The sequence below is a fragment of the Typopeltis vanoorti genome, chromosome 19, assembly GCF_054136105.1.
Source record: "Typopeltis vanoorti isolate ZY-2024b chromosome 19, IOZ_Tvanoo_1.0, whole genome shotgun sequence".
Classification (NCBI taxonomy): Eukaryota; Metazoa; Arthropoda; class Arachnida; order Uropygi; family Thelyphonidae; genus Typopeltis; species Typopeltis vanoorti.
The window spans coordinates 93051857-93078562 of record NC_143567.1 but is presented as its reverse complement, the minus strand read 5'-3'; the positions used below and the strand labels follow the sequence as shown (position 1 = coordinate 93078562).

The 26706-nt window shown below is 35.8% G+C and overlaps 1 pseudogene across 2 annotated transcripts; it reads right to left on the bottom strand.

The window, feature by feature from the left end:
* Nucleotides 1-5245: 5245 nt before the first annotated feature.
* Nucleotides 5246-15423, bottom strand: LOC150096349 (cytochrome P450 3A24 pseudogene; annotated as a pseudogene). 2 transcript variants are annotated; one of them, XR_016549887.1, is made up of 2 exons: nt 15109-15423; nt 5246-8415 (listed from the first exon to the last, which is right to left on the bottom strand). The product of XR_016549887.1 is annotated as a cytochrome P450 3A24 pseudogene, transcript variant X1 (transcript). The 2 variants fall into 2 exon arrangements; XR_016549888.1 differs by having other exon boundaries at nt 5246-8382.
* Nucleotides 15424-26706: the final 11283 nt, after the last annotated feature.

The window sequence follows — 26706 nt, the reverse complement described above, 5'->3', positions numbered from 1 at the left end:
TATATGGTAGGAGTTTATAGTAAATGTTTTACGTAGCGTTACTATTATTATTATTATTATTATTATACACCTCCAGGGAGTCCAAAGACTCATCGAGGGAGAGTGTGCTAACAGCATCGAACGATTGTACCCCTTCTAACTACTAACCGTGCTCAAACTTACTTAACTGAGCCATTATTAGCAGAGGCTCTACCAATCGACCAAATTCTTATAGAAACGTGTAATATATTGTATAATGTTAGTATAATGTTGTTCGTGGAATAAAGCGCTCTGTCTCTCTCTTCCCCTTCCCTCCTACTCAATGAGTTTGATTACAGGAGGGTTAAAATAATAATAATTCAGTAAGAGATCCTGTATAACAATTATTTTTAATTCTCATCACCGAGGCATCGTTTAGAAAGATTGTGTTTATTTGGGTATTGTACGGAATAACCATAACAAAATGCCTATGGTATCTAAGAAGAGGAGTATGGAAATCAAAAAGAACTAGACTTTGCACTTAGTGAGTGTTTTTATACATAAAAGCGAATAATGCGAGATATTTTTGTTATTTGATATTTTTAGGCATCTTGACATACATCTGTGTAATTTTCCATGAAACAATTTTTCGAGAGAAAGAGAGAAAGAAAGAGAGAGATATAAACATATTTACGTAGAGTTCACATAATAGGAAAGCTCATTAAATACTATATAATTCAATAGTGCGGATATGATGTTGTATCATTTTCGAACTTAAAATCAAAAGTAAAATTGCTGAATACATTTTTGTAAATTTTAAAATAATTTCTTTCATAATTTTTATAGTTTTTAAAATAAAGTTTGATATCGTGGGTGCTAAACAAACTTTATTAAAACATTTGTAGAGTTGCTACACGCGTACAGACGGATGATTAAAACCGATCTAATAGTTGATACATTTTGCTTAGCGCATTTAATGCTAAGTCTTAGCCTAGGTTTAGGCTACTTTTCTGTGATTTTGCGTTACTCACTACACAATAATTCTGTTGTAAAATCCACCTTTGCCTTCGATACTTTCTGTACATGTATAATAAATGAGAATAAATTATTTTTAAAATTTATGGAATTCACAACCGTGTTAAAAACCTTTTTAATTATCCCGACGTTTCGATCTTCACACCAAGATCATCATCCGGAGCATACGTCAATATACAAGACACGCTGAGTTACATTTAACTGTAAGCTAAAGAATCAATAATTTGATCACATGTTATTCTACTGGCATGACAATATATAGAATATTCTATATATTCTATAGAATTGTTTCCAGGAAGCAGTATAGAAGTGGATAATAGTCCATAATTATTCATTTAGTTATTATTAGCGAGTATTAATGACCTAATGCAATGATAGATGCATACGATTGTTTCTTTGTTTGTTTATGTGTGTTTTAGGGAAAACGCAAATGATACTACTGCGTTTTGTAAATGATAAATAACTCAAACATTACACGCTCATCATGACTAGTTTATAAAAATTCAAATTTATAACCTTACATGAGGATTCTGTGGTTCGTATTGTTTCATGAATTTTCTCGGGTGTAAACTACAGTTAAGAGATTCGAAGTCAAAATCGTTTTAATCTACTGGTTTCTTACTCTGTACGACGTTCTTCATCGGGAAGAATGGTATTTTTAATTTGTAAACAAACAGCAGGGTGTATAATGTATAATTTATATAATGTATAAACTAATGTTGATTCAATTCTCGTTAAACTGAGGTTCATATCATGATAAGGAGTCGTATAAGTGATTGTTTGTTGTTCTGTGCTATGTAATATCTGACATAACGTAGTTCCCAGTCTTTGTGATCCTTTGTGTAGGCCTCCCATATTTCATTTAAGTTACACACCATTCTCCAACAAGCTTTGAATCCAATGTGTGGCAAAAACGTCTGTCTGCATCAAAAAATCAAAATATCCCATCAAAAAGATAAACAGTATCATTTCTTAGAAGTGAGAGGAGAAAGACAGACTTCCAAGAAAATGAATAATTGATCGTGAGTGCGATTATGTATATATTTATATATTTTATTTATTATTTTTTCAGACAGAGTGGTAGGTAATTAGATAAATTGCCCAACGTTGTAGTCAGTGTGGCACAGCAAATAAATTTAAGTAGTATCTCAGATATTGAAGCAGATAAGGATGCAAATCCCACAAACTGTGAGAAACTTTCATCATTGTCTCAGCCCTGATGTCATTTTTACGGTTAACGTTTGAAAAACTTTGCTCTTTATCAATAATCTCTTTTCTTGCTGAGGAAAGACTCTTCCTCTTCTAAATGAGGAAGGGATGGTTTTACTTCTCCCATCTTCATCCTATTCATCTTTAAAGAGTGTGCATAAATGCTATCCAAACATCGATTCCTACGGCAGGATTCAAACCAGCCGCCGATTGGCTGAAGAGCGGATGCGCTAACCACTCTGCCACTCGTTTATCTGCAGATGAATTTTTTACTGCCTTTTCCGCACTAATAAATTTCTTTGATTGCTACTTTTGTCATTCTTATAATATAAATATCACTGACATCTGCCAGAATTTATAGTGACTTACACACATTCCGTATAATGACTTATACCTGTACTCATATTGCATATGCACAATACTTGATCACGGACGTCATCTCGTGTTCCATGAAACTAATTAAGAAAGCTGTTGGTCAATAATCGTAAATAGTGTTGATCACAATGGGAAAATCAAAGGATCTTTCGAAGTTCGATAAGGGGCTTATTGTGGGAGTCCGTCTGCTTGGAGGAGCCATAAATTTGAAAATAGCAGAGTTGATTGGTTTCTCCGAACGCGAGATATTCCGGTGCTTAATCAGTGGAAATATAATGCACACCTGTTTGTCTAAGAGACATAACTGTGGTCCTAGGACAGTCTGTCAGGAACGAGATCGTTGTCGTCTAAACAGACTTGTGCGGACAAACAGAACTTTCCGTGTGGAACAATTGACCGAAACATTTATGAAAGCGGTTCTTACCCCATATCTCACCGAACTATCCGCAGAAATAAAGACGATCGGTATTGACAGTCGTATATATATCCGGAAACTAGTGGCTTCTGCACAGAACTGGAAAGTTCGTCTACAGTGCAGTCAGGAACGCCGTGGCTGGACACTAGCAAAAAAAGCCATATAGTTCGTCGATTCACGGCATAGACAGAGAGTTTGAATGGAGTCACGTGAAACAAAAAACCCGAAATAATTAATAAATTATTAATTTGTAAATATAATGTAAGGATCTTTGGGGGGGGGGGGGAGTCATGGTTTGTGGAATGTTCTGGTGTTACGAGTGGGATCCCCTGATATTGTTGAAAGGTCGTGTGTCCTACAAGGAATATCTGAATATTGTTGGCGAATCAAATTCATTCTGCAGTGTTGTCTTTTTATTCAGCAGGTTACGGATGTTTCATGGATAACAATGCCACTGTGCTTCGCGCACGAATTTCTCATTAAGCATAACAGCGACATCCACCATCTTACTTGAACAACACAAAGCCCGGATTTGAACCACATGTGGAATGTATGGGGGCATGTCAGAAAAATCGATCCTAGAGCAAAGTCCTCTTCCATAAAAAATGAGCCAGTTAAAGACCTGTCTGTTGAATACCGATTATGTTGTACATGTAGAGGAAATCCAACGTACTGTTGAACCAATATCAAGGCGCATATTTGCTCTCATTCTGGCTAAAAAGGTCCAACACGGTATAAACTAAACTTTTAATTCAACTGATAGTAGTAGATGTAGTAGACGGGTATTTTTATATTAATACCCTAATGTCTTCTGTTTATGGTGCCTCGAACATTGAACTCCGAGAGGTATCTGAACATTCTGGAGAATGCAGTGCTTTCTACGTGGTGGCGTTTCTACGGAATTAACCATTATCTCTTTCAGCAAGAGAATTCACCGTGTCATAAGGCTGCTGTTGTAACTGCGTGCTTTGTGGACATGAACGTGACCATAACTGATCGCTTTCGCACGATTGCTGCAGTCGTTGTAGCGAAAGGAGGCCCTACATATTATTAAGGTCAGAGCCGTGGCTGTTTGTTCATCACACTATGGTGTCCTTTCCAAGCAGTGTATATTTTGATTATGTGTTTGCATATATATCTATTTCACAAAACACTAATCTGCATCGACTGAGTGTGTTTTTTTTCGCTCTCAACCCAATTGTTGGTGGCGTATTACTGCTACAGAACTAGGGGATATTAGAGAAGAAGATGGTTTCACGTTCCCTTCTTTGTTCAATAGTATTTTATGTCTGTTGAAATATGGTAGCTAGAGTCCAGGAATAGCTTTTACTATTAGAAACGAATGTGTATAAGAGATGTTTTTGCATTTCGTGAATCGTAGCTAACAATAAAGTGTGATTGCCTAGCGCTTTAAGACGACGCTTCGATGGGATTATGCTGAAATACTTTAGAATTAAACTTCAAAACCCACATTTACAAAACGGGAAAGCCGAATATTTAAAATGAAGATTTCAAAAACGAAATGGAATAAAATTGAAACTATAAGAGGTAATGGAGGGTGAGACAAAAAAAGGGAGAAAGTAAGATCAGGGACGAAAATTAGAGAAAAAAACATACAAAAGACGTAAACTTTAAATTAAAAAAAAAAAAAAAGATTTCTTGAAGAATGAATGAAAATCTGTTCTTCGAAACCAACTCCCACGAATTGAGATCAAATAGGCATCTATCCACTGATTTGCACTGATGTGCCCGATATGTTTTAATCTGTTGTGTGTAGGATTAATATAGACATGACCTCGTTGCATGTGCACACCTTCGACTTTAAGATTCAATATAATAACACATAACATCGATACGGCTTTGAGTAGCTCATGTTTGAGTAGCTGTCGTGATTTTCTATTAGAAATGTGTTCATTCTGATTTTTCCAACTTTTTTATAAGGATATTCTTTTGAATATGCATGTAGTAAGTTTAATAAACCTTGTAATATAACGATAGATATTCTTCGGGACCACCATGGAGTCTCAGGGCTCATCGTGTGAGCCTCATGTTCGACAACACAAAATCTATCACACCATTCGTTAAACTCGTTCACTGTTCGTATTGTCACCACCTTATCAGACTATTCATTCCTCTTCCAGTTTGAATCGTTTGCACAGCAACTTCAACTCCTAACATTATATCAGCTGAGAAGTCATCGATTTCTAACACATCCGTAATTCGGAAACGTTGTTCGAATAATGGTTTTCTAAATGTGTTTATTCAGTGGATGAAATTATTATATACAGCAATCTGCTCTTCATATTGTCAATGACTCCAGTTAAAGAATGGCATGCATTCATTGTATTTTGTTTTCCAATTTTACGTATTCGTTTCCATTTTCTTCATTGCGTAGTGGTTTGTTTCTAACATTTTTTTTTTCTTTTTCGATCTTTCATTGTCTTGATAATGCGAATTTTCTGCTAATCATTTCGTCAATGTGTATATCAATCATAGCTCACTTAAACAATGTGAAAAGCAGCAAAAGATCAAAAAACATTAGAAATAAGTACTCGATCTACCGAAACTTGTTTGAAAGACGTGCTCTTATGTCCATTATTTTCGTATTGATAAGTTTTAGATCTACATTATTGATTCAACCTAAATGGTGAGAGAATAAAAAAAATCGTTTTGCCACACAGCAGACGCAGTTTATAATAAACTTTCAACCTACTTTACATCTCCGATGTGCGCTCTCTGTTTTGTTTTGTTTTTATTCAGCGAAGAAATTCCAAAATTTGCAGAGGTTCTCCACGTAAAACTGTATCAAATCGTTTTGAAATGTCATGTGCAACAGCAGAAGTTTCTTTTAAAATTTTAATAGCACGTGCCCAGGGACATCACCCCCCCCACACACACACACTGTACACGTATAAGTAAAATTATTTATATACACGAGTATTTATATACATGTCTGTGTGTGTGTGTGTCTGTCAATATTCACTGGTTAGATATTTCTTTATTACGAGAGAAATATTTACCCATTGAGGTACAATCACACTACAATGGTACAATCACACTACAATCTTTTTACATTGAATATTATAATACAATTTACATAAAACATTTTTGTTCGAAGTACCGAAGGATGGAAACGCTGTGCTCCAGTCCCTAATTATAAAAGAAAATAATTGCTTTGCAGGTGCAGAGAAAAGTATATTTGTATTACATCTATTAAATATTTCTGTCACAGTGAAAAATTGTGTATCATCATCAGGTTGTCTTATCTGCCAAGAATGTTTAAAGTTAAAGATGAATATTTTTGCACCCTCTGTTATCCTCTAATAATATAGCAGTCACTTGACAGCATCTTGCATATATTAAAGTGTAATTTCATGGCTGTTTTCATAAATGGTTTTCGGTACTCTACATGTGTTCCAAATCAACCCAGTTGAATGCTTAAGTCGTTTTCCGGTAATACTACTGAAGTAATGCGGGATTACACATATCACTGATGGATTAACATTTAAAAACTTACTGGGGATTAAGTTCCAGTAGTTTATAAAAACTTCAAACTACAAGCGGCAGTAACAATGTTTTAATATATTTTAAGCTACAACCATCATGATTTAAATATTAATCCCGGAGCTATAATTTTTCATAATGTAACATAAGCTATAAATTTTTTTTACAAAAGTATCTTAGCGACAAAAGAAGTAGCGACTGATCAGCTAGACTTTCTAATATTATTTTTATTTATTAAATTTTTGAAGAAATTTTATTTCTCTGTTCAGCTATTACTTCTCTATTAATCTTCAGATTATACTTAGATTTTCTTTGGATCTTTGATTTCAAACAGCATCGAAATGTTATTATTATTATACTCTGGGAACCACTTTTACGTATACACCATTAGCAGGAGTAACAACAGCCACAATCAAGCAAGTTAAATCAATGGGATCATCGGTTTTTTCGCATGCAATTAATTTGAAGCTTCGTACAAGCCTCGATAAAATTATCTTAGCTTCTAACAGAGCAAATCTTCTTCCGATACAGTTACGCGAACCAACACCAAAAGGCATAAATGCTATCGGATTGATTTTAGCTTTGTTTTCTGGTGAGAACCTGTCAGGATTGAAGATCCAGGGATCCGGCCAAATATTTGGATCGTGATGAATATCCCATACTGCTGCAACTATGGACACTCCTTTGGGAATTATTTGTCCGTGGATAGTAATATCTTCTGCGCATTCACGCTCAACCCCACTTGCCAGGGGTGGATAAAGCCTGAGCGTTTCATTAAGAACCTGATCCATATATTGTAATCTCTGCACATCATCGTACGTTGGGGTGGCTTCACCAGGAAGGTTCTTAGTTAATTCTTCATAAAGTTTTTCTTGAATATCTGGGTGCTTAATCAACATATATGACGTGAATGCAAGAAGATTTGACGTTGTTTCGTATCCTGCTACAAGAAAACCGAACGCGTTAGAAATAATATCTTCATCGCTGAGAGTGTACTCGTTTCCCACAGAATTATCTGAAAGATCACTTTTTGTAACCGAATCTAACATTAACTGAAGAAGGTCGATTCGTTGCTGTGAAGAATTATTTCGCCTGTACTGAATGACTTGCTTGAGATTAGACAATATCTTCGCCATTAATTTTCCATTTTTCGTGAACTTTTGTACCACCATCAGAATTTTTATGATAATAGGAAACATACTAGCAACGTCCAGAATAAGCGAATTACACGAATTCATAAAATCGCTCATTCCAGTAAAAAAGGAATCGTTTATATTTTCTTGGCATTTTACGTTCATTGCCAAGATAGTTTCAGCAATTATGTCTAGTGTTAAGGTTTGATACGTAAAGTGAATATCAAACATCTCATTACTGTCTGACTTCTCCTTAATACGATTCATAAAAATATCGATTTTTTTATTCATAATTGGACACACGTGTTTGATTTTGTTAGTAGTAAATGCAGGAGATAAAGCTTTTCGGATATTTTTCCATTGCTGATTCCGAAGGAAAGCAACAAAATGTGCCCAGTCTTTACTCAGTGGAAGAACATTCGGCCTGTTGATGAAATTATGAGTGTCTGTAATGAAAACGTTTTTTAAAATATCTGGATCCTTTATGTATAGACGAGGGTTAGCTCCTATGTAGAAACCAAAAATATTTCCATACTTCCTATGCCACTCGGACATCGCATGATTCGGTGTCTCGGCTTTATGCAGTTCATGAATATTTCCTAAAATGAAATTTGGTTCTGGCCCAGGAATTCCATAGTTTTTAAAGATTTGCAGAATCCGATGCCTATTGAATAGCCACTTTAGTATGCAAGTGAGCAGAGCAGAGAATAAGACGATTCCTATCCAGTAGGATCGATTCGTTGAGACACTTTCCTGGAATGAAATAAAATCCATTCTTCAGTTAATCTGCAAGTAATAAAATACATTTATTAGGAAGACGTACAAATCATTGATGAGTAAATTGTTAATATCTGCGCTATGCTAATTGAGATATTTAAGATTGATATATACGTTTAGGAAAAAATAATACATTTACCTCTTTCATTATTAATTAAATTTTTCGTTTTTTCTGTAATCTATTAAATTTTACTTTGAAGATGTGAAACCTTGGAGGATTAAAATGGGATATGTACGTAATGCATTCTATAATGAATGAATCAATCAATGATTTCCTTTTACATTCATACAGATTGCAGGGACAGCAATGCAACCAAACTAGAGAAGTGACTATGAGCAACGTGGTTTGCCGTTGCCTTCCTTGCTGTAATATATCCTATGACAGTATCCTGTATGTTCACAGGTCCAGTTTGCCTACTAGCGGGATGAAAAACCCTAGATAAACTAGTGGAAAAAACCCTGCTGTCCACCCTCAAGACGGGGCTAACTTGGCTATGACTGAGCAAGATCCTTAAGCGCCTCACGCCGCTGACGGGAATCGAACCTGGACATTCCTTCCCCAGGCATATGATTGCGAAGCGCACGGCCACTAGGCTAACGGCGCGGACCATTCTACAATAATATCTTAAAAATAAGTTAACAGTGAAAAAGATTAGTGAAGGGAGTCTTCCTACTGTGTATATGGATGTGCACTAGAAGTGAAGAAGCATATGATCAGTGATGAAGTCAATCGAAATTTAAAATTCAATGGATATTGGAATGGCTGTAGAGCCAGCTCAAGAGGAATTCTGAGTTATACGCTATTATATACGAATTTATTGTTTACTGCCAGAAAATTAGTCATTATTAATAAGAATCTAAGAGGACAAAGCAACACTGCATGTAACACATTTTGTTTAATTTAAAAGACAAACCTCTTGAATTTTTTAAAATGTAGTGCAAGAGTAAATCAGTTCTTCTAACACTGCATAACGAAGCCTTTTGATTTTCATAATAACTTTAAAGAAACAGTCTTATGATTAAAGACGTAAGAAAATACATTTAGTACAATTTTTGTAGGAGTACACGAAGAATTTTCCTAACCTCTGCTCCTAGAACATACTTTGTTTCTTTCTTGGTAGATTCCATCTTGTCTTTCTTACTTTTTTATAATTTTTATTTACGTGATATTTATTTAGTTTTGCATCGTACTCACTTACCTTCAATCGTTAATTAATAATTAATTATTGATTGATTATTATTCTTCTATTCTCCTATTTCTTCCACCACCACCTCCACCAGAACAGGTTTGGTGGTGGAGTAATTAGGGGCCATCCTTGGAAACTGATTACAAGTGTAGTTAACAAGGGTGTTACTATGGTAGATACTGCGCAAATGTTGGGTAGTGAATGAAATTATGTACAGGGCCTCCCACGATCAGTCTAAGGATTCCTTGGAGTTGTCCGTAATAATGATAATAATAACAATAATAATTTAATTCTTAATTTATTTTTTATGTTAACTCTAAGGTAAGCAATCAGTAACTTGACTTCAAGCATTCTTTTACCCCTTTTCATGCTACTAACATCTTTCTTCTGAAGTATGTCCTGTATGTATTGGTTCCGTTCCAAGCAATCTTTCTCGTTTTCAGCTGTATAATCCCACATATAATTCCTCTTTACGGAAATTTCCACATGTTTATCTTCGCGTGAAATTCACTGTGTTCACATCTTTCTGACCTCCTGTTGTTCTCTCTTTTAGGCTTCAATTCATCTGCAGTCATCACTCATATCCAGCTTCCCACCCCCATCCTATTTGCTGTCGTAAAACTACTGCAACTTTCGTATTCTACTAATAATTATAATTCCCGCCATTAGCATACGTAAATGCTGTGATCCAGATATGCTCATTACTAACCTTACTTTTGTAGTCGCTATACCCACTTTCTATTTTCTATTTCAGGAAACAAAGTCAGCATTTTTTGTCCAATCACACATTCATTTGTCTTATTGCTGATTGCACGCACCTCTGCCTCCTTTCTCCCTAGCAACACAGTTTTGCATACGCAATCCTAGTGCAGTCAGCAGCGCTTTTTATGACCTTCTTTCGCAACTCGTTTGTGAAGGAAAGTCACATATCTTTCTCATACCGCAGCAACCGACTCACGATCTTTACACTCTATCTCCTCACTTTTCCTCGTGTCGATTTCATGTCTTCTGTCATACCATACTTTTCACCTTTCAGTTCATTTCTACTCCTAAAATAATGAAGTCTTCCACTTTCCCTTTCTACATCCTCATAGCCTTACGAACCGCATTAATCTTTGCATCTGGGAAACATGATTTCTTCGTTCCCTCGCAAAGCAATCCTCTCATCACGGGATCTCCGTCTGTGAATCCAACCCTTCTCTCTCTCTCTCTCTCTCTCTCTCTCTCTCTTAGATGTACATTTCTTTCTCTTCGTTGCTACTCATTTTTCTTCCTTTGCTGCGCAATACTACTCATCAAGCGTTTATGCCGTGTCTCCAGCTTCGTCTTCGTCTTATGAACTACACAGTAAAAACACGCTGTCTTTTTCATTATGTCTAACTCTTTATTCTTCACACCTTCCATGTTTTAATCTTTCCCTACTCTAGTACCCTTTCTGATTTGCTATAGAATATATTTGAATAGGAGACATATATAATTTTCGGTATTATTTTAAAAATACTAGAGCTATTATTATTAATCATAATAATACTTATTTATTCTCCCCCTCTTCCAAAACATGTGAAGAGGGGAGATTGACATTCGACTTCTTGGTCAAATTCAAGTCATATTATTCATTATTTAGGATGTAAGTGAGAACATTAGAGCGCAAAAACAGAGGGTGAAAGAATTGATAGTTGTGGCGGTACGAATGAATTGAACGGAGATAATTTTTTTATGAGAGAGGACTTGAAAGTATTGTTAAAGGTAGCGAAAGAAAAGAGTGACAGAGTTAGGATGGTGAGTCTGTTGCCGCGGTACGGCAGAGAGGAATTTAGAAGGACGATCATAATCGCAAATGACTTTATGCGCAGGTTATGCAGACTGTGTGGTTTGGAATTCGTGAACGTGTGGACTGAGTTTGATGGGCGAAAGGATTTATACAAGATGGATGGCCTGCATTTGAATGGATTTGGTGTGCGGAGACTGGAAAAAGTGTTGCTGAATGAAGTGAAAATGAATGTGCACAACCAGGGAGAATAAAACTACCAAGAAAGGTGGGAAGTAGATATGCGGACATCAGTGAGACAATTTGAGTGTAAGAATGTATATAATGTACCCGAGCCAGTACTAAGGACAAATAATCGGAATGGGATAGTTAGAATAACGCACCAAGATAGGGGTGGGACAAAGGGATCTCTGCATTTCATATATACTGATGCCAGCAGTATTAGGAACAAGAAGGAAGAATGTTTGGCCTTGGTTGTCTCTTCCTGGCCATAGGTTATTGGCATTAGTGAAACATGGCTGAAGGAAGATGATATAGTTAGTTGTATAGAATGTGTAGGTTATAGTGTGTTTTGGAGAGACAGAGTGAATAAAATAGGGGAGGAGTGTTACTGATGATAGCTGATGAACTGCAGCCAAAGAGAATTGACGTTGTATTGCAGGATAGTGAAAAGAGCACATTTGAGGCTATTTGGTGTGAGATTAAGACTGGAAGAATAAAATATACAGTCGTATCCTGCTATAGACCAGGTGATGGATAAGATGGTGGAGATAGTATGCATAAACAAATTGATGAAATGAGTGGAAGGTGGGTAATTATTATGGGGAATTTCAACTATAGTATCAGTGATTGGACAGAGGAGAGGACCTATGTGAAGAAGGAAATGGATTTTATTCAATTATTAAGGGATAACTATCTGAGACAGCACTTAATTGAAAGTACAAGGGGTATTAGAGTGCTTGACCCGGTAATAGCATCTGAGAATTTGACTGTAATGAATATCACCATGTTGGTGAGATCACCATGTCACCTATTGGTGAGAGTGATCATAAGGTCTTGACCGGGGAGGTGGCTAAATGTGTGGAATTTTCGGTTGAGACAGGGTATATGTGGAATTACCGTGCTGGTTAGTTTGACAAGCTTAGGAGATTGCTTGGTTTAGGGCCATGGCATGTAAAACTGCGAGTGCTGGATGTCGATGGAGCATGGGAAGTGGTCAAGGAGCATTCATAGGTGGTTATGGCTGATTGTATACCTATGGTCTGAATAGTAAAACAAGTAGGGGTTAAATGGATGAATAACACCATTAAGCTTGAGCTGCAAAAATATAAACAACGGTGGAGGTAATTTAAAGAGAAAGGTGACCTGCAGGCACATGAACGGTATAAAGTGCAGGCCAGAAGGGTAACGAGTGTGGTAAAAACAGCAAAAGAAGATTATGAAAGCAAACTAGCTGTGCAAGCTAAAGAGAATCCCAAATAGTTCTTTCAATATGCTGCAAACAAAAAAAATCTACATAGCAGAAGGATTCTAAGCAATTCCGATAGTAAGGAGGTCACTGAAACAGTCGATATAGTGGAATTACTGAGCAAGCACTTTGCAAGAGTATATCATCCAGGTGGTGCATTGAAAGAATGAAGGAACCATCAGTTTATACGACAATTGTGATGAATGAAGTCGAGGTGAATAGTCTATTACAGAAACTTAATGTGAATACATCTGTGGGATTGGATGGTATACCGGCACGGATCTTACGTGAAGTGGCTAAAGAATTATCAGTGCCCTTGACCATGTTGTTTAATCTGAGTCTTGGGTCTGGTTTAGTTCCGAAGGTGTGAAAGAGGGGAAAATAGTTCCACTACATAAAGGAGGATCCAAGCCTACTGTTTGCAAATTACCGACCGATCAGCGTATCAGGAGTGGTCAAGGACAGTTCATTTGTTTGCTGATGATGCAAAGTTGAGTAGGGCAATAGTGAATGCAGAAGATGTCAAAATCTTGCTGGATGATTTGGAAAGATTGAAGTGATGTCAATTTAATGTGACAAAATGTAAGGTAATGCATTTTGGGGTGAAAAGATTAGCAGCTATATACCACTTTGGTGGAACGGTATGCCAGCAGATTGATGTGGCTAGGGACATGGGAGTGTTGGTGGATAGGGACATGAAGTTTAGGACGCACATTGCACAAGTGGCTAAATCAGCTCATCATCTCACTTGGTTGTTGAAAAATACTTTGACAAGCAAGTTATGGTGCCCCTGTACTGAGCCTTGATAAGACCTCATCTTGACTACTGTGCCCAGATTTGGTCACCAGGTTTCTTCTTGATGGGGAGGTGGTGGAGAGAATCCAGAGGCGAGTGACCAATATGATAGAAGGTCTATGGAATGAACTTTATGCGAACATGTTGAAGATTTGTTGGTTGAAGAAATTGGTTGATAGGCGGGAAAGGTGAGATATGATCGAGACATTCAAATTGCTAAAGGGTTTCTATTGGATTAATTCAGAGGATATTTTTGAGATCAGGACTGGTGGTGGGAGAACTAGGGGACACCTATGGAAGCTGGGAAAGAGTGTGATTAGCAAGGGTGTTAGAGCTGGGTTCTTTAGTTTTAAAGTGGTAAATGAGTGGAATAAACTACAAGAGTGTGTTGTGGGTGCTATGACAGTGAGTGAGTTCAAGGCAAGGTATGATAGATATTGTGAGAATGTCGTATAGTTGTGTGGACATGATGTTTAGGGCCTCCCTCGATGAGTCTAAGGACTTCATGGAGTTGCCCGTAATAATTATTATTATTATTTCGGGCGACTCCAATAATAATAATTATTATTATTTTCAATAATAATAATTATTATTATTGAAACGTTAACTTCATACATTTTTTAGTCTTATCAATGGGTTGGTTTATTTATTTTTCGTAGTAAGCACGACTACGAAAACATTCTAAAATATTCTAATTATAGTACACACTCACAGACTCTGATTTATAAAATTCGCAGAAATCAGTGGTTTTCGTATAGTCATAAGAATGTACGGTCCGCCTCAAATCCCTGCCCGTAGTTCGGTGAGTTATGGGTGGGGAACAACCTTCATTAAACGCTGCGGTCAATTGCTGCACACATGAACTTATGTTCGTCCGTACAAGCGATTTAGTTCCTGACAGACTGTCTTCGGACTACAGTTACCCATCTTATACAAGTAATGTATGTTTTTAATTCTACTGATTAAACACCTACGATATCTCATAAATTAAGATACCAGTCAGCTCTGCTTTTTTTTGAAAGCTAGACCCTCACAATAAGCCTTGTATCGGACTGCGAAAGATCCTTTGCTTTTCCTGTTGTGATGAACGCTATTAGCAATTACTGACCAGCAGCATTCTTAAATAATAGCCTAGGACAAGCGGGTGGCACGTGACCAATTATTTTTCATATACGCTGCGTAAATGATGGTTACCTAAATCTGTATAAAGGTTTCTAATTCAGTGAAAAATATGTGTACACTGGGGGGGGGGATATACTACTAAATTACACTTTCACAAGATTTTTTAATACTGCAAAAATAATCTTAACTACTCATGTTCAGCGTATGAATCATTCTATGTTTTCGTCCTGAAAATATTCCACACAAACCACCAGCAATGATCTTTAAAATTTGCTTTTATTTTTTATTTTTTATATTCATATAAAATAACGGATTTTAGATTAAATAATCGCAGAATGAAACCTATGTAACGAATTGCTTACCTTCGAGTGCTTCCTTGTCACTTGCGTCAAACAAATAATACTAAACGATTTGTAAGGTTTAATTAGAAGGTTGCATAGACGTCCAGAAGGATTATTTCGCTTATATAGCTGAGCTACTAACTGTTTACCGTCCTGTTTTACAAATGACTTCGTATAGCTAGCTCTTTTATCAAGGTTTTATTCTACGTGACTGAACTCGACATTTCCACAGCAATCATCCTAGTTTCGTAAAGCGACCTTGACCCTTGATCGCGTCTCAAATTATTGAGTACAGCCAATAACTGTACTGGGGGACGAAGAAAACTTATAGAACATTTCTAGTTTTTAAAATTTTGAAATCTCTTAAAATAACTATTTTTTGCTTTTATTTGACTTTGTTATAAATTCGTATCGTTTTGTATTAGCGATCTGAATTATGCAGTTTTTATTGCAGTAGTTTCTTTTGTGGTGGCGCCACAAGTCGACTTTTCGCGGCTGGCAACACGCCAGTTGCGACATCTACCTGCTGGACTTGTTAGCGTATGTTGGAAGTGATTATCTAAAGTTTTAAACACGAATGCATAGAACTTAACGTTGTTAAGTGCTACTTGAGTGCAATAACTTTTCGAAACTTTCAGTGCTGTAAGACTGATTTGTTATTTCTTAAAATTTGGCCGCTTTATAAAATGAGCAAACAAAGAACATTATTTGATTTCGTAAACACACCTGAAAGTTCATGAAAAACACCTGAAACTAGTGATAATTCCAGGGATGATGTAAATGCGTGTGGGACAGAAAATAATGCAGTCGTAAATGTAATAAAAATAAGTAAAAGTAAACCAAGGAAATACGATACGAGGTATGTGAAATTGGGATTTATTAGTGTAGAAATGGATGAAATTCAAAAACCACAATATGTTGTTTGCGGTATAGTCCTCTCAAATGAATATCTGAAAAAAAAATAAATTAAGAAGACATTTAGAAACGAAGCATCAGCAATATAAGGATTATCCAGAGAGTTTTTTTTTAATAAGAAAAAAAGGATAAATTGAAAACCTAGAAGTTTTTCATGAATGCAATACCTGTTAGAAATAAATCATTATTTAAATCTTCGTAAAGAAGAAAAGCTTGGTCCAATTTGGATAGATATTCGGAGGAAACATCCGCACCTGTTTGCCATTGCCATTCAAAACATATTGTCTTTTGTTTCTACATATTTGTGTGAAAAGGGATTTTCCACAATGGTAAGTATAAAACTAAACAACGAAATCGACTCCGAATAGACTCCTGCATGCGATTAGCATTGAGTAACTCAACTGACGCAAGAATAGAAAAATTATTAGAGAGTTTTCAACAACAGAGGTTTCATTGAAATACTTTTAAATATAGTTAATTTCTATTTTCTGAAGTTTATACTGGAGGTAATACTGCACAATGAATTTTATGATCGGTGAAATACTGCAAACACCAATCATCTTAAATAGCCCACTTTTGATTCATTCTCTAGATTAGTGCAGCTGACTGATATGTAAATATAGTTTTCAAGTATGACGTGTCAATCAGAAATACTAAATTGCAACGAATGATGACATACATTCTCTACAGGTAACTTTGCCACGTATTACCCTAACAAATTCTTCCAAATTCCAAAAAGCAATAGAAAAACTACAGGATTGTATAACTGTTTTCCTATCTTTTATTATATAGTATCTAAATTTACTGAATACCACGTTGATTACAGGAAAAGGAATGCGTCCACAAGCCTTGGCTCTCAGAAAAGTACCAATGCTATAAAAGAAAAATACTGCCTTTCACGAATGGCTCAAGACCAAAACTCCAGCTGCTAACATTGCCTCTCCTGTAGCTACAACAGTTATAAAAGAATAACCACCAAGTCCAAGTCAGACTTTGAAATGGCCAAATGCTACAAACTCGCCTCCAGCTCAAATGGCAATAACTCTTTGTGGTCTTCTACCAAGGCCACCGGACAACTTCTGTCTATCCAGCTTTCCACTCTCACATCTGGATGGTACTGTAGTTAACTCATCTAAATAGAACGCCAACTTAGTGGCATCACACTTCTCTCCCAATTCCTTCATTGATATCCAGAACATATTCCCTCGACTCCACCAAGATTGGCTCTCTTCATGTCGCCCGTAGTCTTCCGTGAAAAAGAAATCCGAAGAATCCTGAATAACTGAACACAAACAAGGCATCTGATACCATTGTGTTAAAACATTCGCCTCAGAACCAGCAGCTATCTTATATCGCCACTTCAGCTAGCATCTCCCCTACAACATGGAAACAGGTTCCCATCCAGCCCATTCGAAAGAAAACTGTTAACAGTCAACCAGCGAAAACCGTCCAATTGCTCTCACTTATGTTCTCTCTAAACTTATGGAGAAGTTTATCAATAACCAAATCTTGAATTCCTAGATAGATACCAACTAATCAGCGACCAGCTCAAACCATCGTAAAAATTGGAGAAACTCATCAGGTTGCTCTCAATATTTCAAAGGCATTTGATCGTGTTTGGAACAGGAACCTACTTGTCATGGTAGACTGTTTTCTCTGTTCAGATTTCCCGACCTCTGCAGGAAGGTACCCCAAGGTTCTGTTATTTCTCCCCATTCTCCTCCTCTTGTATGTAAAAGACCTGCTGTCACAGATTTACAATCCTATCCATAGCGTTCCGAGTGATAGTACACACCTTTCCTCATTTTCATTCGATAAATCTTATAGTGATCAGGTATTAGAATCCTCAAGATCTACCATGACGAGGCACCTGAATTCAGATCTCCTAGCTATATCTCAGTGGGGAAAGCATATCCTCGTCAACTTCATTGCCTCTAAGGGGAGGAGATGTGAGTTTTCTCACATCTCTCCCTCTTAGAGGATTAACACTGCGGAGGTTGCAGGTGATCTGACAGATACATGCAAATTGTTTATATAAATATTCTTACACATATCCAGCTTGGAGGTCATGAGTAGCTGCGCATGCATATATTACGAGTGATATTCCACACTGTTTCTGCGTTCAGTTTTGATTTAACACATGTTATGTAAAGGTGTGTGATATTTCATAGTAAATTGTATCTGAGAGATACCGCGTCCTCTGATGTCTGGATAGTATTGGTATAATTTTATTTATTTATTTATTATTATTATTTACCGTTGAAAATGACTGGAAAAATATATCTAAAGGATAATCCACCAGATGTTGAAGAAATTCAGCGAATTTCTTCAACATCTCGAGTCCGAAAGTGAAAGTGATATTTGAGAGTAAATTGTATCTGAGAGATAACGCTACATCCGATGTCAGTATAGTATTGGTTTAGTTTTTTTTTTTTCCTTTGTTTCTTTGTTCACAATTTCCAGATATTAACTAAGAATAAACAAAACCATCATGTATTATATTTGCAGTGTATTTTCTTTAAATTTTATTGCATTTTAGCACAGATACATGTAATAAATATATCTCTCAGATACACGTGACCTACGCTCCAATTATTTTCGAGTTCGACCTCCTCAGAATTAAGGGGGAGGGATGTTTTATTCGTACTGTTGGTCTAATTCAAATCATCTAATTCGTTATTAAAACAAATTATTCACTATATATTTATTAATCTGTGAACAAACCACATGTGTGGTTTGTTCCCTTTACGTGTAAAGTACAGTTACAAATTATGAATCCTTTTTCTTTCTTTTCTCTCTAAAAAAAAAAGAGACCAAAAAACAGCCTTATTGTTTTTTTTAAAAATACTTCCTTTTTTTATAATTGTCTTTCTATAAAAAATACACGACGTTTGCTAGATTTTCGTATAGAAGGGATATCAGATTTAAAAGACATTGCGTTGCATACGATGTAATTTACAGTTGCGGAAAAATCCAGAATAATTCGTTTGATTTTATAGTCTAATCTAACCAATTAGCTGTCGGTTTTGCTGTTTTATATATGGCCGATTACTATACGATAAATTTTACTCAACTTATAGTGACTTCGTTTAACTATTTTTTTCTTTTTATAAGTCTGGATTCTATGTGGCTGAAATTTCAATTTTGATTGATAACAATCTTGAGAGTTAGTTTAACGACTTTGAAACTTAGGAACGAAACAACAAAATATAGAAAACTATAGAACACTCTTATTCATCTTTAAAACCGAATGGAAAATGCCACAACGCCATCGCTATTATTCGATGCATACGCCAGTACAGTTAAAAGCAAGTCTTAATGACCAAATGGCAAGAATATATGCTTAAGATTGTGTTAGTGATGTAAACGACAATTAAAAGATTTGAAATAAGAATTGTTTTACTCTTTTACCTGGGGAAGGAGTGTCCTAGGTTTGATTCCCCTTCGGCGTCGTGAGGAGCTTAAGAATCGTCCTCAGACATAGCCAAGTTAGTCGGTCTTGGGCGTGGACAGCAGGTTTTCTTTCCACCAGTTTATCTGATTTTTTTATTTTGCAAGCAGGCAAACCGGCCCCGTGAACATACAGGATACAGTAATAGGATGTAGCACGGCAAGGAAGGTAACGGGAAACCACCTTGCTCATAGTCACTTCCCTAATATGGTAGCATTGCTGCCCCTACCATCCGTGGATGAAAAAGGAAATCATTCATTCATTCGATGAGACCTCAGTAAAGGTCGAAACCGGTCTGGGTAGTGGCCCCTTGCCTTTAATACATAGCATCATACATCTCCTCCAGGAGATGTGCTTTGCATTAAGGGTAAATATTAAGAACAGTGATCAGAGCTTATACCACCTTTACCACGAGTTGCCTTGCTCTTGCACTACGTGCAGGATCAGCTAGACTTGCAACACTTGCAGGCGCAAACTTGACTGACTTGTCTGTTTGCTTACTTGGGAAATGGAGTAAATAAAACCAGGTTTATATTTAAAATAACTTGGTATTTTTAACATATATATATATATATATCAGTGGCGTCGCGTGCTTCTCTGTATATTTCTGTAAACAAAAATTTGAGGCTGTTTTATAAAGTTATTGGATCATTTCTAGTAAGTAACTGGTTCCTATTTGTCTTTTATAAGGTTATCAGCGATTCTTACTGTGACAGTAGAGTGCTGTTTATCTGATGGGGATTTATTGCATGTGGGGGAATATAATGGGGTTTTGTGAATGAAGTTGCGATAAAGTAATGGTCAGTTAATTTAGTGGTGATTACTTATAACGTATATACGTGTTAGAGCCTGTATGTTTATGTACTCAATGCATGATTGTGTTGTTGGGTGGTATAGAATTTCTTCTCTTGTTAGAGAGATTATAGTTGGGTTAACGTAATACTGGCTTAATATGTCAAGATATGCATTAGTGGTTGGAGAGCCACGGTTGAGGGTGCTGATGTTAATATCATCTATTAGAAGAATTCTATCTGTTGTATCATTTTTGATGTCATTAACCATGTTTCTAATTCTTGTAGGAAGCTGAGAGGGTTTCTATCTGAGAAGGTCTATGTATTGTGTTTATCATGCATTTATTATTGTAGTTAGTCATAATTTCCAAATGTAATGTTTCTGCATATTCGAAAGCAGTGGCGGCCCGTACATAAGCACTGCGACACTGCAACACCCCCGAGGAAAAAATGAAAAAAATTAACTTTTGTTTGTGTTTATAGATAATAACAATGCTTACAACATTATATAAATGCAGTACAACATGTTAAAGGTTACAGCTTATATTTCGACATTGATTGAATAGTTAATTGGAATTGTTCGATTAACGCTTTAGATTACGAAACAAATGCACTGCGATCTAACGCCGATATTCGTTTGCGCTTGTCATTGCACGTTACGTCATTCCTACCCTGCTCAAACGGCAGTGTATCTTTAGTATGCTTACGCGCGTTTTTTCTGTGAAATATGAAACTTTTATTATTGGTGTGTGTGCGTGGTGAATTATTTTTTGTCAATCTTATTTTATTTCGTTAAAATAACATATAATTATTTATTTATTATAGATACAAGGCTGAATTATGACGAGTGTCACTGTTGAAAATAATTATATTATATAATTTTTTTCTTAATTATATTAAAATTAATTATATTTCTTTATTATATTAAAAATATAATTAAAAGAATAATATTTTTTCAATTATCGTTACACGAAACAAATGCACTGCGATCTAACGCCGATATTCGTTTGCACTTGTCATTGCTATTGACATGAAACTTTTATTATTGGTGTTTGTTCGTGGTGAGGATGAAATATTATTAATAAAGCAATTTTTTTAATATGTAAATTTATTTATTAATAAATTAATTACTGATTAGTAAATTTTTTATTTATTTATTTATTATTATTTTTTTTTATTTTTTTTTGCAGCACCTCCACTTAAAATTTTCACCGGTCGCAACTGTTCGAAAGTGTTTATGGTTTCTGTCGCACTGTGATTACAAATGCGATTATGCCGCCTCCTCTTCTTTGTGGTCTACATGATGTGTAGAGTTGGTAATTGTTAATGCTATACGCAGATGCTTGCGTATCACATACAGAAACTTCGATCAAGATTAGAACATCGATATATGTCGGGAGGTTGTTGAGCAGAGTTAGTAGTGTAAACCAGTATTTCTTTATGCGTCTTATGTTTGTGTGTAATGTGAGTGCAGAATTTGTACAAAAGTTATCTATCCTATTATTTAACCTCCCTACAAGCCGAGGTGGTTGAAATAGTGAGACCAAATTGCACTTCTTATCCATGTTATTCAAGAGGTGGTACAGAATCGTATCCAGATTAAGCTTGACGTCTATAGACGTCCTGGCCGTTTGGGGTGTTAAAGATTCGGATACGACACAATTACCGTTTTCCAGTTGAGTACAAGATACTCGTATGTTCGGCAGGGGCGAATGCTGGTCTTGCTCTTGTTATCATTCAGGGAGTGAGAGGTGTGATTGAAGTCTGATTAGCTGAATAATGAATTACTGACCATTTAAAACTATGTACTGTGTTTTGAAATGTATGTATATTTAATCATACAAATATAACATTTATTTTACAAATGATATACTATCTTTATCAATTTAGCTACTTGAATACAAATTCTACCGTATTGTTCTTCTTTATGAACTGGTCAATAACATCGTCATAAAAGGTTGGTTGTAACTTAATTTTCCCAAGCAATACGCACGCTTGTAAAGGCTGGCTGAAGCTCACTGGCTAGAGCTACTTTGATTGCATTGGCCCCTCTTTAAGCAACAGGGTGAGATGACGTGAAGGGAGCGTAAATGGCTATGCGCGCGCATGAAATCACAGTGCTGAAATGAGGACCTGGATGCTCCCACAACAGAGCAAGCCAAGGTAGCTTGACTAACGTCGGCCTTCGATACACAACGCAAAGCTCAATTATTGCCGCGCAAGCTTAAAACGTCTGTCTACATAAAATAAAAGCCTAAATGGAATGCTTATAAATGCATGCATTTATTAACAAATAAATATTACTTCTTTCTCAATTAATGAGTGCGCAGCAAGCGTAGCAAGCATGGAGAATTCGCCACTGATGTTCGGTGGGATTTATTGTAGCCATATTGGTATGAGAAAATAGTGTAAAATCTGTTCTTTTTAGTACAGAAGAGGGTAGTAGGAATTAAGCACTATATTGGGAGACTGGTTAGATCGGAGTCACCTCTAAATAATATAATTGCTAATTATATATTACAATTATATTATATTATATTCTAATAATAATATAATATGATCGGAGTCACCGATAAATAATATAATTGCTATCAGATGGCAGCACTTGGATATTAAAAACATTCTGCTTCCAGCTTTAGTGCCATCTATTGAAAACAATCCAAAACTAGTTTCCAGAGTTTCGATAAATTTACTTTTATAAATACAAACATTGGGAGACATTTGTTTTTATGGAAAACAAAATTAAACTTAGGTAATAGGAAAAATCTGCAGAATTAACTAATACTCTACATTCTTCGTTCGAAGCATTTGTTTTAAAAGTTTATTGGTGAAACATTAAGTCTTTGATGATGTATATTTAGCGATTTCACTGATTCTGAAGATTTTTAGAGAGACAGAGAGAGTTATAATAATGATAATTCATTGGTATAATCGGGAATTGCCAATGACATTTATCCGTGTAAAATATAAGACTGTTGTGCATATGCTTTTATACCCAATGTATGAGTATAAAAACCATGAGTATAAAAACCAAAAAAAAAACAAACATAGAAACCATTTTATATATATATATATATATGACGTATTTTTTAAACTTTTTTTAGAGAGACAGAGAGAGTTACAATAATGATAATTCGTTGGTATAATCGGGGATTGCCATTGTCAATCCAAAATATAAACGCGTTATTTGAATTTTATCTACGACTATCTTTGGTGAATTCAAAACTATACCTTCAAATTCAAACTATTTCAATAAAAAAATCCATCAGTGGCATTTATATAACCAACATCATATCCATCATATCAGCGTTAAATTGTCCCATATCTTAATTGCTGATCCTTGTGGGATCATTTAAATAGGCTGACAGAATGAACAAATATAACGGATGTCCGTTTAATGTGGGAAAGTGTAAAGTTTTGTATTTTGACGCTAAAATATTATAAGTCATGTTTCATATTGAGGGAACTGCACTCCAAAAAATTGAAGAAACTAGCGATTTGCGAGTGGTGGTAGATAGAGAGCTAAATCTTAGAGGGCATATTGCTAAGGTGGACTAGGTATCTCACGATATTACTCTGTGTTATTGAAGAACTCACTAATAAGCAGAGATAAAGAAGTTATTATACTACGAAATCTGAATTACGTTACATGACAGTGTACAGTATCTCTAGTACGACAAAAAAATGAAGATCTTCATTACTTAGGCATACTCTCTCCCTCAATGACGAAATGAACATTTTATGCAGAACTCTGACAATTCCTTCTAATAAACAAGATTTCAAAAAATGCATCGGTTTAGTCTGCTTCAAAAATGTTAAGGACAAAGGTGCAGCGATGCTTCGTAATTACAACGTTAAAGTAACTTTTATATCAATGTACAAGATTTCTAGATTCTTACATCCATTGATCCGCATGTCAGGAAATGTATAGAACCTTGAGAAGGAAACCTAGATCAAGATTGGCCTTTCACACGATTAGTGCTGGCCGCCAAGAAAAAAATAATAATTTAAAGTGCTATATATATTGATTATAATTGTTTTACAATAAAGTTCAATGAAGCCTCTGAGATGCTGCGGATCCCCACACATTGTAACAAAACCAAGGTTTAATCCTACACTAATTTTGGTCCACATTTATTAAAATTCTAACAACCGCGAATCTGTGGTATGTCACGCACACATTGCGCTCAGGACGTGGCAGCAACAACTTGCTTTGTTCGAAAGATTACGTATCATTTAATTCAACGTTTTTTTCTCACTCTTTTACATGTTGCAATACTGTTGACGTTCGTGAAAAGGTTATCATGTGTAATTATTCTTCCCAGAATTTTTTATAAGTTTTGTATGCCGTATATGATGTAAGTCTGATTAAAATTTCTGGTTGAAAGTTAGTTAGCCGATTTCTTACAGTGGTAGCAGGATTTTTTCCTCCCCGAGATTCACGTGTTTCTTCCCATAAATTTTCAAAAGACATGCTTCTATACGCCTGTTTGAATACCAATCATACATTTCCTCGAAGAACTGGAATAAATCCGGTTTAGCAGAACACACGATTACAAATACTAATCACGGAATTCTTTGGAATGACTCCAAATTACTACAATGTTGTCCCCATGAACATGAGAGTTTTTTTTAAAAAAAAAATTCCGAAGCATCGCCCAAATTTCATCGTTAAAGATGGACTCTCCATGCCAAAAATCTGGGAAATTTTTAGTTAAATATTTAAATGAGACCTAGTTAAATATTTCATTTCATTTGTTATTTCCTCAAAACAGTTTCCTTATAACTCAACAAAGTATTTCTGTTGCTTCAATTTCTGCAACCAGACGACCTTTTTTAACAACTTGATGATGTTGTTGAAACACAGGATTATCAAGAATGCCATCGTCAAGAAGCTGTGGTTTGAGAAACTGTTGAAGCATATCATGTCAGACAGTACCTGTTGCAGATGCTTCCCGAGAGAAGAATTGGCTTTAAATTTTGGAATTAGTCATTCCAAGCCACAGGTTAACTTCTTTTGGAGAGTCTTTTTGCCATTGTATGACTTCTTCAGGTGGTTTTTCATTGGACCAAATACGACAATTGTGTCGATTGACTTTACCACTCGTATGGAAAGTCGCTTCATCACTGAATAAGATGTTAGCCAATAAACCTCAGTTTTCGATCTGATCCAAAAATTCTGCACACCTTGCTGCTTGATTTGGATAACCTCTTCATTTAGGGCATGCAGTACCTGAATGTGATAAGACTTGTTCATCAGTGTCGAACGCGAGATTCTATGAACTGTTGTCTTGGACTTGCCGGCCTGGTTAGCCAAGTGGTTTGCGTATCCACTCTCCAGCCAAAAGGCTGCGGGTTCGAATCCTGCCGTGTGCATGGATGTTTGTGATTGCCTGTGGAAATACTAATGGTGGTGGAGGACAGTAGATGGCGTTGATGTATTTGCGGTCAATTGTAGTTGGTACATTGTGATGGAGACAGAGAGCCGTAGAGTACGTGACCTCCCTCGATGAGTCTGTAAACTCCCTGAAGGTATCATGTAGTAATAATAATATGTTATTAAAGTTAGGAAAGGAGATGAAAATAAAATTATGAAATAATTTAGAAATTTCTACATTTATAACACACATTAATGATGAGCATCAATAAACATGAGTTTTTAAAGAATTCGTCCCATTTCACTGAAATAGATAACTAATTCTGGGACACTCTGTATATGGTGAAACCTGTCGAGTATCGATAACTGTATAAAAACACATGTGCCACGGCAAATAACTTTTTGTTATGTAAATATTTCGTCTTATGTATCGAAAGACATCATCAGTACAATTAACGAACAAAAATACGAATGGAATTCAAAAAACAGTAGCGCGCATGCTTAAACTGGAATCTCAATACGTGTACAGTCGCGTGTTCATTGATTAAAAACTACTGGGCTGAAATTAAAATTACTTAAATTATATTAATATATAGCAGACAAATTATAGAATACAATTGAGAATAACAATTTCCCGAACTTTCTGGAAAAATGAGACAGTCATTTCGATTAAGATTGGGTCTATGAATGAAGGCTTCAGCACTTTCTTTATATGAACGTTCATTTCATATGTGGATCTATGCAGTAACTTGACGTTTTGCCATTGGATCCTGTGGTTAGCATTTTCGATTTTGTTAATTTATGGGGATTAATTAAATCTTATCTTATTAAATCTTTTGTCTGCTGCGCCTTGGCAAAATCTACGATATTATACTATTCAAAACTTATCTTCAAAATCTCTCTTAAACTTATACAGTCGTATTTCCGAGCATATAATCCGTTGCTTGGTTTAATCTCGTAACCTTGAATTCTCTCACTAAACTTAATTATCGAATCCGCAAATATTATTGTTCACGTGTGCAAAACCTCAGATCAGAAATTGCCTCTGGCTGGAGCCAATCTCTTTGTCTGAACAACTGGCGTTT